The sequence below is a fragment of the Lissotriton vulgaris genome, chromosome 2_2, assembly GCF_964263255.1.
Source record: "Lissotriton vulgaris chromosome 2_2, aLisVul1.2, whole genome shotgun sequence".
In the NCBI taxonomy this organism is placed as follows: Eukaryota; Metazoa; Chordata; class Amphibia; order Caudata; family Salamandridae; genus Lissotriton; species Lissotriton vulgaris.
Window position 1 is genome coordinate 309,286,672 of NC_141688.1, and position 12,461 is coordinate 309,299,132.

The window sequence follows — 12,461 nt, forward strand, 5'->3', positions numbered from 1 at the left end:
TCTTTCCATCTCAGCAGCGGAGCTGATCCCTCTCTCTCTCTCTCGTTCTCTTCTATGCGCTTGGGACTCTGCTCTTCCCTCTATGGCTCACGAATACACGTCTGCACCGCTATGCCTCGTCTACGCTGCCATGGTTCCAGAGTGCTCGAACCCTCTTCTCGTCTTAGTCTCTGCCACTCCTGTATGATGTCACAACAGGACTTTCAATCACTCTCCTTCTTCACTTCAGGATTTCGATTAGCTGATGGTATCAATCTCTATGCACCAGCCTTCAGACAAACTTCTTCGGTCTTCTCCACACGTTGCTCTCTCTCTTTACTCTACTCGCTTCTTGATAATATAGAGCTCACTTTCTCTATGGAAAATTCCGGCATTAGGCCGACTCCCACCGAATTCCTGTACCAGTCCCTGGCCCCCTTCGCCCTCCGCAGTGGCCACCTGCGTATTGAGTCTAGAGCCAGGGAGACAAACACATTCCTTCGATAAGGGCCAGTCTTGACCGGTTCCTCTCTAGCGAACAACAGGATGAATTCTAAACATTACCTTTACCCTGCAAGCGCCTCGGACAGCCGAGACAGAGATACAAAATGGCTTCTCTCTAGCTTTCGGGCCTGTAGGCCCGAGAAAACGGAAAAAGGCACTAAACCCTGTCAAAGCACATAGTCAAGCCCTACAAATGAAGTCAAATGCAACTAGGACTGAAATGGTAGTAAATTATAGTCACCACCAATCTGAAAATAGACTAAAATTACCCTGTCGCTACATTCCACCCCTGACTAAATGTACTAGCATTGAAAGTAAAAAAAAAAATGAAAAAGGGAACTTAAACAGGACGTATATCAATTGAGTAATAATAGGAAACAATACTAAAAGACCTAGCCATAACTCGGGGGCGAAACATCCGGAAAAAGGATGGTATGCATTGAATACAACAGCAAATAATAATCAAAAAACTAATTACTAGAAAAATGCCACCCAATATTTGGCGTAAAGAGTGGAAATCTGACAGCCAACTGAAAAGCCAATCGAATCACCCTACATCTAAATGTTCCCTAACCTCTTGTGTTAGCTCATGTAACATGTTAAGATGAGATCTAATGGATTTAGAATGATCTGATAAATTGAAGCAGCATAGGCCCTCAAAATCTGAACAGCCATGGTCATGTTTTAGTAGTAAATAATCTAATGCAGCTCTATTCTGTAAAATAGCACGACGCTCGCCTTTAGTGTCTGATAATAAGTCATTTAAAATAGCAGAAGTATTATATAGTGATTTCACCATCCAGCAGGCAAGTTTGCCTATAGTTTTAGCATTGTAAACGGAAAGTGCAGTAACACCAATAATAGAAGCAGCTAAACTGAGATATTCAGTTTTAGAAAACAAATGCAAAGAAGAATCACAGTCTCTTGAAAGTGGAGGTGCATCACGCACTATGCGGGATGACGCAGCCTCATCAGAAGAAAACATAAAAGACTTAAGCGCGTTAAAGCGCATGGACCTCCAGAAATATTTGCAGGAATATAGGACCAGGACACATTGCCACAGGAAAAGAGCCATCCAGACGGTAATAGCACATGATAATAATGACTAGCAGTCACTATAAGACGTTTGCAGCTCATAGAATTGTGGATTGAAACACACGAAGCAGGAGTCCTGGTAATATATCAAATTCTTTCATGAGAGGAAGATGGACTAGAATTTTCTAAACGTAATTGGGCACATTTGCCTATATTTTTAGGATCACAAGTCATGGAATAACAAACATCACTTTCTGTGATATTATATGTTGAAATTTGAAGAGTCAGTGGGGGTTCCGGTTCACTCAGAACAGTGCATGCGACACAATAGTCGTATGCCGAAAAGTCAGAATGGATAAATGTGGGATAGACTTCATATACATTAAAGAAATGCAATAAGGATGCCGTCGAGATTGGGACAGCCACAAGGCATGTTGTGAGGAGATCATTAACCGACCTCATAGATGCTAGACAAAAATATGAGGAGTTTGTGATGGATTTGGATAAATGCGTCCAAAAGGTAGTAGTGATGTCCCACGAAGCAATAGAACGACGTGCTCTGTCATTAATCCGGTCCTGCGCGTTCTCTTGACTCTCGTCGCAGCAGACCAAAGGGAGTCCAACGACGACACATCCGGCAGCAACAATCCAGGCAATGATCTGCAACAAAAGGATAGGCATTACTCATTCTCGCAGATAATATTTATCAGCTGGGACTACGTCCCAGCTTTCCTGCCCTGGCCTCATTACTAAGATTGTATTATCAGATCCTGTTGCTATAATTTCGGCCTGTTCAGGGGGATTATTTGGCGACTGCACCCACACTCCAGCTCCAGGATTGTCAGTTGAACCAAATCCACCGGTTCCACGAATTGTTAACAGAGTTGGAGCAGTGCCCTTTTGAATCACACCACTGAAAACAGGCATAATCACCAATTGAGCGATTCGATCATTTTTCTGGATTGTGATCTCAGAATCGCCACTGTTCAACAGGATGACTTTTATTTCTCCTTGGTAATCACTGTCAATTACTCCACCAAGCACCTGGATGCCTTTTAAAGCTAAACCAGATCTCGGGCAATCAATCCAAAATGTTCTGCTGGTATTTGAACACCAATTCCGGTTTCAATTATCACAATACTGTTGATTTTTAAAACAATTATTTTCAAAGAATGCAGGTCTAAGCCTGCAGATCCAAGGGTAGCTCTATGTGGAGCCAAAGCTCCGGGGGTGATTTCCCAATAAGAAACTGTGCTTTTAACTGAATTAGGTTGAACATCAACGTGGGGAGGAAACAAGTGCATTAAAGGAGAATTTGCATACAAATACGGTCTGTTATTCAAAATCATTAAAGCATCTGATAAATTATCTCTCCAGTTCTTTAGGGTACCGTCTGACAATTTGCACAATTGGTCTTTTAACAATACATTCATCCGCTCAATCAGGCCTGCGGCCTGTGGGTAATAAGGAATATGAAATACCCAGTCAATATTGTTTTCTGCACAATAATTTTGCACCAAGCGTCCTTTGAAATAGGAGGCATTGTCAGACTGCACCTGAAGTGGAGTACCATAATATAATGTAATCAAGTCCAATGTCTTCATTGTATTAATCTGAGTAGCTCTCTTGCATTGAAAAGCGATTAAAAATCCACTATAAGTGTCAACAACAGTACAAACATATTGACAATTTTTGCTCATGGGTAAAGGACCGATATAATCAATCTGCCAAATTTGTGCGGGGGATTTACCTCGATGTAACTGGCCTTTCACTATTCTAGGCACTTCTCTTTGTCGGGAATGTTGGCATATAGGGCATTGAAGTATTGCTGTTTTAATCAAATCAAGAGGAATATGAATGCCTCTATCATTAGCCCACCTGCTAGTAATTTTCTCTCCAAAATGTCCTGATGTTTGGTGGGCCCACTTCGCCAATGCCGCCAAATCAGAATTCTGTTGATCCACCATTGCCTCAGAAATTTTAGATTTCTCATCTGCAATGTTATTAAATAGCTTGTCAAGTGAATCAGTAGGCATATGAGCATCAACATGAAACACATTACTTACATTGCTCTGAGGAAGTAACTCACAAATCTCTTGCCACAGTTCCTTACCCCAAATAGTCTTGTTGTGAACCATCCAATTGTGGGACTGCCATGTAGGTAACCAGACTACTAACACATTCGCAGTTGACCATGAATCAGTAAAAATATGACATGTTCCTGGCAATTCTTGTTTCAGAACTTGGTATACAGCATATAATTCTGCAAACTGAATACTTCGCCCTTCACCAGTAGTGCTCAACAATTTCTGAGTTGTGGGATTATACGAGACTGCTTTCCAATGTCTCTTCTCTCCTATGTACCTGGCTGAACCATCCGTAAACCATACATGTTTTCTATCCTCCACGGACAGATCATCGAACGGCATACCCCACTTAACAGGAGATTCCTGTACTATAGGTACAGAGAACTCTTTCTCTTTCTCTTCCATCGGCGCCTGCGCCACTTTCTCATGCAACATTGCAACACCTTTTGGGCCCACGCACTGGCCACAAATCCAAAGCATGCTGAATTGCTTCTTTCGCCAAATCAAACGCATCTTGTTGTGCTCTGTTCCATTTTTACGCGTAACTTTGTACAAAGAGGCCAGAATCTGACTCAAATGTGGAATGTGTTGACGCCAAAAGCCAAATAAACCAAGGAATCTTTGGGCTTCTTTTCTGTTTTTAGGGACTGCAAATTCTGCAATTTTCTGTTTTACTTGTGGAATTACTTCACGATTCCCTTCATGCCAATAAATACCTAAGAACTTCCCATGTTGCGCTGGACCCTGCAATTTATCAGGATTAATTTCCCAGCCTTTGCTTTGTAAATGTGCAACAATTTGTTCTAACTGTACTCGCACCTGATCTTGTGTCTCACCTTGAATTAGTATATCATCTATGTAATGACACACCTGAATCTTTGGATCTACTGTCACCTCATCTAAATGCTCTGCTACTATTCTGTGACAAATTGTATGACTGTGTACATAGCCCTGGGGAAGACTTCTAAACGTAATTTGACGGCCATTCCATGTAAAACTGAATTGTTCTTGACATTCGAGAGCAATTGGAATAGAAAAGAAAGCATTAGCAATGTCAATGGTTGCATACCATGTACCTGAATGTTTCTAAATTCTTTCAATTAAAGTAATAGCATCAGGGACTGCAACAGTCAAAGAAGGTGTATGTTTGTTCAATTCTCGATAATCAACAATCATGCGCCAAGAATTATCACTTTTGCGTACCGGCCAAACAGGATTGTTCCAGGCCGAAGTAATAGGAGTTACCACTCCTGCATCCATCAGGTCTTGAATAGTAGCACTGGTTTCATCGTGCCCACCGGGAATACGGTATTGTTTCATTGAAACCACCTTCGTGGCTTGTGGAATTTTAATCGGAGGCATTTTTAAGTGTCCGACTCTCACAGGTTTTGTTGATATATAATGCTTGTGTCCAAATTTTTAACATCCGTCATCTAAATGCAATGTCATACCTTTCAAAATGTCAATTCCAATTATATATTCATCAAGGGGTACCACCAATACATGGTACTCTTTTCGGGGGTTCCTACCTATTCTCATTTCAAGTTTAGTTTGTACTGCGGGGGTTTCTTTACCACCTAATCCAGTAATCTTGTAACCCTGTCTTTTAATCTTTTTAGGATTTTCAGAAATTAGAGTGGCCTCCGCTCCAGTTTCCACTAATGCTCGGGCCCTCTGTATATTTCGATGTCTCCAATAAACTTCAATATCTACATAAGGCCTGTAATCTCTATGAGCCCAATTTTGAACTGGAGCTTGACCTACTTCCTAGTCTCGTTTACTGTGTTCTGTCAAGAGAGACAAATCAGGATATAGACTCTCATATTGTTTGGGTAATGTCACCTTTCGTTCATACCCTTTCTCTTCAAGAAAAGGGTTTTTGTCATTTGAAAAATATTGTGATCTCCGTTCAAGGGATCGTGATCATTTGTCTCTCAATCTCACCTCTGGGGATCGATCTCTCTCTCTCTCATCCCTGCGTATAGACTGATCTCCTCTCTCATATCTATCTCTCTCTCGCTCCCTTCTGGAATGAGACGAGTCATCTCATGTCCTGCTCCACTCTCTCTCTCTCCCTCTCTCTCTGCCACTCTCTTGACGCGCGGCATAGCATCATCACCACTACCATCGGAATGATTAACATCAAAGTCTTGTTTACGGACCTTTCTAGCTCTTTCCTTCCTGTCCAGGCCACGCCTGCGAAACATAGCCCATAAAATATTATTCGGTAAATCATGAATGTCATCAGCTTTCACACCATCCTTCACAAGAGCTTGAAACATGTAACGTCTAGAAAATCTGAAATCATTAGTGCGACCTTCCAGTCGAGACTGTCGTTCAGGTTTAATCCACTCACCCAACTCACCAAGCTCACGCACAGCCTCAATCACTTCAGCCAAAGTGTTACCAGTCTGATTGATTAATAGAGTCATCATCACCTGTTTGTACGCAGGAGGAGAGGTACGAATGATCCTGTTTCTCACAGATGCATTGAGTAAACCATCCATTAACCTGTTCGCTGTACCTAAAAACATTGCGGTTTTCATAACCTCTTCCTTCAATCGCTGAGAAGCATCTCTCAAAGTATACCACAGCTTGTCATTAATAAGCCAATCAGATTCAGTAGGGTATTTGTGATTACAACCTTGTACGGCTAATTGCAACAAATTAGTCTGATCATCGCTATTGTAATTACGAAAGGATTCCTGAACCGTAGGATCAGAACTCAAAGTACAAAATTTCACAGCATCGCCTTTATCCAACGAGATACCTGAGGCACCTAAATCAAAAAGGCGAACCATCCAAGTAAGTAAAGATTCACCCGACTTCTGCCGGAATCTATCCAAAATGTCATTTAATTCCTGTTGAGTATAATCCTCTAAGCTGTCAAGAGGAATTCCCTGGGGAGCATTAGGATTGCCCTGTAATTTACGTTGATAAATCGGTTGAGCAGAAATTTCAGTACGGTCTTTAGAGTCACAATGACGTCTAGTGCAGCCGAAGAAAATGAATCAGACGAATTCCAAATATCACCATCCCATTTGTCAGGGTTCCAATCGAGCCCAGCCTTTGCAACAACCATACGCACTTTCCTGGTGTTAACTCTACCACGTCTGTGTCGATACTTGTATTTCGCAATGCGCACAGCAGCCCTTTCGGCTACAGCTTGATACGTTTCTAACTTGTCAGCAAGCAATTTATTTTGACATCGTAGAAGAGTAACATCATTTTGAATCTGAACAACTTGTTCTTCAAAGGATTTATTCTCACGCTGTAATCGAGAACATTTCTCATGTACAAGCCTGTACGCATTCAATAAAATCCAACCTCTACGTCCCAATATGGGAAGCTCTTCGCCTTTCGCCACCAAAACTTTCTGCAAACACGCAATCACCTAAGCTGGCTCAGCATCCTCCAAACATGAATTCCAGTTTTCACTCAAACTAGTAGAATAAGCCCATTCATGAGCAAGCGCTTCTTAAGCAGTTGACTCCCAACCAGGAATTTCCAAAGGCAATTGAAAAGACGATTTCGATTTTTTCGAAAACATCATGCCATCTCAATAAACACACAAAAACAAATACCGTAAGAAATATACAATCAATAAAACATACATAGAAAACCTTTCACTGCGAGAACCAACGGACCCTCATACAGAATCACGAAGGAATACCCGCACCCTTCAATCGAAAACGGTTTGTGACGCCAAATGTAACGACGGGATTCTCATGACAGGCAGCTCACCAACCGTGGCTAACCCAGTCGTCACGTAACGACACTCTTCTCCGGCCACTATTTACAAGACATCTAGAATACTCACCTGAGAAAGTGAAAAGAAGCTATTTACATGCCTTTATAGTCAAACATATCACTAATACCTAATTGGTTCCATATCTTATCCTATATTTACCTCATTTTATATTCTTTAACGTCTCCCGACGATATCTTTAACGTCACTCGACGATATCTTTAACGTCACCCGACGATCTCTTTAACGTCACCCGACGATATCTTTAACGTCCCCCGACGATATCTTTAACGTCCCCCGACGATCTCTTTAACATCACCCGACGATCTACACTAATGGGGATAACTAATAGGGGTTCACCTTTAAGAGTTATTTCCCAAATGAAGTTCACACTCTCCCCCAATTATCAGTTACCTTTGCAGAAGGGTATATCCCATCCTTCTGTATATCAGCACCTGGTTAAAAGGAAATGCACCAGCCTTCAGACCAACTTCTTCGGTCTTCTCCACACGTTGCTCTCTCTCTCTCTACTCTACTCGCTTCTTGATAATATAGAGCTCACTTTCTCTATGGAAAATTCTGGCATTAGGCCGACTTCCACTGAATTCCTGTACCAGTCCCCGGCCCCCTTCGCCCTCCGCAGTGGCCACCTGCGTATTGCGTCTAGAGCTGGGGAGAAAAACACATTCCTTCGATAAGGGACAGTCTTGACCGGTTCCTCTCTAGCGAACAACAGGACGAATTCTAAACATTACCTTTACCCTGCAAGCGCCTCGGACAGCCGAGGCAGAAATACAAAATGGCTTCTCTCTAGCTTTCGGGCCTGTAGGCCCGAGAAAACAGAAAAAGGCACTAAACCCTGTCAAAGCACATAGTTAAGCCCTACAAATGATCGCAAATGCAACTAGGACTGAAATGGTAGTAAATTATAGTCATCACCAATCTGAAAATAGACTAAAATTACACTGTCGCTACACCATGTCAGATAAACCACATCTGATGACCAGTGAGGAGACCGTTGAAGCTTTCAAACTTCAAAACGCTCCCTGCAGAAGACATCCCGATATAGAAGCAGTTTCACCCTTCCTACCACCACTACGACCAGGATGAACTAGAGCACAAAGGGGGGCACAGACAAGACAGGGTTGGATTGAGACAAAAAAATTGACCTGTACACCACAATAAAAGTGACCCCCATTAGGGAATAGGATATCTAAAAAGTGTCCCATATTTTGAAATATGGGCAGTTTTGAACTTGTGCAGACATACTGCTTAAGTGTTTTGCCAGCTATGGCAGGCAGCATGAATTTCAGCTTGCTGTAGGAATGTTTGTTTTAGTATCAGGAAAATCAACTGTAAAATTCCTCCAAGCAGACCATAAAAAATCAGAGGCGTTTCAAGGAAAGGGCAAAGTGGGGTCTGGCCTAGGGTCCCAGCCTTTCAGGAGCCCCTGAAAGGGTTTGCCCTGTTGGCCTTGAATATTTCTTAAACATATTGTTGTCAATAGCGTTTCCTTTTATTTCTTTTTAATGTGTGAGAGTATATTACAGACATTTTTCAAACAATTGTTATGTTTATGTTTCATGCAATATCCATTAAAAAAATATTTTAGATCAAAACAGTCCTCACATATGAGAAATTGGAGGGCTTCTCGGAGATTATTTGCAATAATATTAGTGAGCCGCTGTGTTACAGTATTGAAAAAACACATCCCTGTCCCTGAATATCAGATGTAAACACATTTCGAATGTGGACCAGTGTGCTTGAACTGCCAAAGAGGGCATGAAAGAGTTGAAACTGGATAGTAAATTCAAAGCTGTTCAGAACAAGCCTGGGGTCCCTGGGCCAAAATATGTTTGGCCCATGGCCCCCGTAATATTTAAAATGCCCCTGTAAAAAAGGCCCACAACAGCCAAGGAACCTACACACAGACCTGTTATACCAGCCCCTCGGGCACTGCCTGATTGCCCTACAGGTAGAACAATTGTACCCAAAAGATGTAAATAACACACTTTAAATGAAATGAATTCTCAATTAATATAATACATTTGAATAATAAGTAAGTGTATACAATACAATATATTATAGTGGAGTTGCTCCACAGTGAGTAGAATTAATGTGATGGGAGAATACTCGTCAATAGGTAAGGAAGAGTAAAGAATTGAAATGCCAATATGCATAATATTGACACACAATTGTTAGATCCCTGGCTGTGATTGATTCACATATTTTTATTACACATCTACAAGATACAGCATGTGTTTTAACGTTACCTAGAAGTGGAAAAAAGAACCCAGTACAGGTCATTAGAAAGAGTCACGTTTCGACCCCCAGGCGGGGGACAGACAATGAACCCTTTTAGAGTAAAGTGCTGTTCTGTGTCGGAATCTAGGCCACGTATAGAATGACTTGCATGCTACTTTACTACTGGCCTCGTTGTTTTGGCAGTGCAGTGGAGGGGCGTGCACACTTTCAAGTTCATGTTTAAAAACTGTCACTTCCAGAAATGGCTCTCAATGTGTGTTATCATCTGATGTACCACGTCGAAGCGCTTTTACAAGTTAACTAAATGACACCGTTTGGATCTTGAAGCGTCTGTCACATTTGTGTATGGTGTTCGTCGCACAATTTACATGCAAATGATTTTCAGGGCTCGGCTCGTTCATAGGCCCCTAGGATCCATGTCAGACACTCGGCTCGGCTCTGTACATGTGTCAGACTCTCGGCTCGGCTCTGTACATGTGTCAGACTCTCGGCTCTGTACATGTGTCAGACACTCGGCTCGGCTCTGTACATGTGTCAGACTCTCGGCTCTGTACATGTGTCAGACTCTCGGCTCTGTACATGTGTCAGACACTCGGCTCAGCTCTGTACATGTGTCAGACTCTCGGCTCTGTACATGTGTCAGACACTCGGCTCGGCTCTGTACGTGTGTCAGACACTCGGCTCGGCTCTGTACATGTGTCAGACTCTCGGCTATGTACATGTCAGACACTCGGCTCGGCTCTGTACATGTGTCAGACTCTCGGCTCGGCTCTGTACATGTGTCAGACACTCGGCTCTGTACATGTGTCAGACTCTCGGCTCTGTACATGTCAGACACTCGGCTCGGCTCTGTACATGTGTCAGACTCTCGGCTCGGCTCTGTACATGTGTCATACTCTCGGCTCTGTACATGTGTCAGACTCTCGGCTCTGTACATGTGTCAGACTCTCGGCTCTGTACATGTCAGACACTCGGCTCGGCTCTGTACATGTGTCAGACTCTCGGCTCGGCTCTGTACATGTGTCATACTCTCGGCTCTGTACATGTGTCAGACTCTCGGCTCTGTACATGTCTCAGACTCTCGGCTCTGTACATGTCAGACACTCGGCTCGGCTCTGTACATGTGTCAGACTCTCTGCTCGGCTCTGTACATGTGTCATACTCTCGGCTCTGTGCATGTGTCATACTCTCGGCTCTGTACATGTGTCAGACTCTCGGCTCTGTACATGTGTCAGACTCTCGGCTCGGCTCTGTACATGTGTCAGACTCTCGGCTCGGCTCTGTACGTGTGTCAGACTCTCGGCTCGGCTCTGTACATGTGTCAGACTCTCGGCTCGGCTCTGTACATGTGTCATACTCTCGGCTCTGTACATGTGTCAGACTCTCGGCTCTGTACATGTGTCAGACTCTCGGCTCTGTACATGTCAGACACTCGGCTCGGCTCTGTACATGTGTCAGACTCTCAGCTCGGCTCTGTACATGTGTCATACTCTCGGCTCTGTACATGTGTCAGACTCTCGGCTCTGTACATGTGTCAGACTCTCGGCTCTGTACATGTCAGACACTCGGCTCGGCTCTGTACATGTGTCAGACACTCGGCTCGGCTCTGTACATGTGTCATACTCTCGGCTCTGTACATGTGTCAGACTCTCAGCTCTGTACATGTCAGACACTCGGCTCGGCTCTGTACATGTGTCAGACTCTCGGCTCGGCTCTGTACATGTGTCATACTCTCGGCTCTGTACATGTGTCAGACTCTCGGCTCGGCTCTGTACATGTGTCATACTCTCGGCTCTGTACATGTGTCAGACTCTCGGCTCTGTACATGTGTCAGACACTCGGCTCGGCTCTGTACATGTGTCAGACACTCGGCTCGGCTCTGTACATGTGTCAGACTCTCGGCTCTGTACATGTCAGACACTCGGCTCGGCTCTGTACATGTGTCAGACTCTCGCACGGCTCTGTACATGTGTCATACTCTCCGCTCTGTACATGTGTCAGACTCTCGGCTCGGCTCTGTACATGTGTCATACTCTCGGCTCTGTACATGTGTCAGACTCTCGGCTCTGTACATGTGTCAGACACTCGGCTCGGCTCTGTACATGTGTCAGACTCTCGGCTCGGCTCTGTACATGTGTCAGACTCTCGGCTCGGCTCTGTACATGTGTCTGTCAGACACTCGGCTCGGCTCTGTACATGTGTCAGACTCTCGGCTCGGCTCTGTACATGTGTCAGACTCTCGGCTCGGCTCTGTAGATGTTGCCCCGCCCGCTCTGCGCATCATCTGCCGTCTCTGGGTGTCTCAAAGGCCATCTCCCTGTTTGAGAGGGAAACGGGGCTGAGGGATGTTTGCTTTCTCATAAGTTCTTCCTCCTAGAAGTCCCACAACCCGGAAGGGAGTGAGTGAGGCCGGTCTCCGGACCCCGCCTCCCCAGCACCTCAGGCCCAGGGTTGACAATCCGGTCCTTCCAGCCCCGCCGACGCCCGGTGGCAGCCCTGGCAGGGTGCACCTGTCCCACCTGCCCTCCTGGCCAGAGGGTGCATCTAACCGCAGGCAGTGTGGCCTCACTCGAGTCCATCAATCAAGGGTTATAAAGCGCTTCAAATCACCCGTGGGGGTCTCAATCGGGAGGTATAAAGCGCTGTAATGCACCCGTGGGGTTCTCAAGGCGCTGGAGTTGTTAGCTGATACGCGGTGAGACAGGAGAAAGCACAAAGAGAAAGGAGGGGCCCGGGGGAGGGAGGATAAAGCTGTAAAACAAGGAGGCCGAAGCAGAAGGGGCCGAGGGCGCAGCCCCTGGCCCGTGGCCAATGGTGCCAGGCCAGCAGGTGCCCATGATTGA